The sequence below is a fragment of the Penaeus monodon genome, chromosome 20 (assembly GCF_015228065.2).
Source record: "Penaeus monodon isolate SGIC_2016 chromosome 20, NSTDA_Pmon_1, whole genome shotgun sequence".
Lineage (NCBI taxonomy): Eukaryota > Metazoa > Arthropoda > Malacostraca > Decapoda > Penaeidae > Penaeus > Penaeus monodon.
This window is the reverse complement of record NC_051405.1, coordinates 40,003,531-40,003,995: the sequence shown is the minus strand read 5'-3', so window position 1 is coordinate 40,003,995 and position 465 is coordinate 40,003,531. Positions and strand designations below refer to the sequence as shown.

Genomic DNA, 465 nt, shown 5'->3' with positions numbered 1-465 from the left:
CCTTTTAGAGCCATCAGTGTAACCAAAATTAATAAACTGAAATCATTTTATACAGGTCATGTATACATGCCCTCCCAGCATCAGTGGATTAATTGATAGCACAGTAGTTGATAATTAAAGTCTTTGGTGGTAGAATGAGCTGTTAATTATAAATCTCACATAGAATTGCATCATGAAATATGTGAAGAGGATGAATATTATATTTTAATGTAAAATACAAAGCCAGGTAGTAACCATGTTGGTGGTATATATAATAGGTTGTTCCTAAAATGATTTGCTAAGTTGTGGATACAGTTACCAGTGTTACTGATGATAAATTTAGTTTTTTTTTTCCTGAAGTGAAGTGAAAGTTCATCTGGATTACACCTTGATGTGTCTTATTATGTTATCTGGTGTTTATAATATTTTGGCTGGAAATTTGTGGAGATTTTCTTTTTGCAACAGGTATGGCGATTGATCTGTAGC

At 32.3% G+C, this 465-nt stretch overlaps 1 protein-coding gene across 1 annotated transcript in view; it reads left to right on the top strand.

Annotated features, from left to right (window-relative positions):
- Nucleotides 1-465, top strand: part of LOC119585994 — a 23,226-nt gene that overhangs the window by 10,391 nt on the left and 12,370 nt on the right. The gene's annotated exons all lie outside the window — the stretch shown is intronic.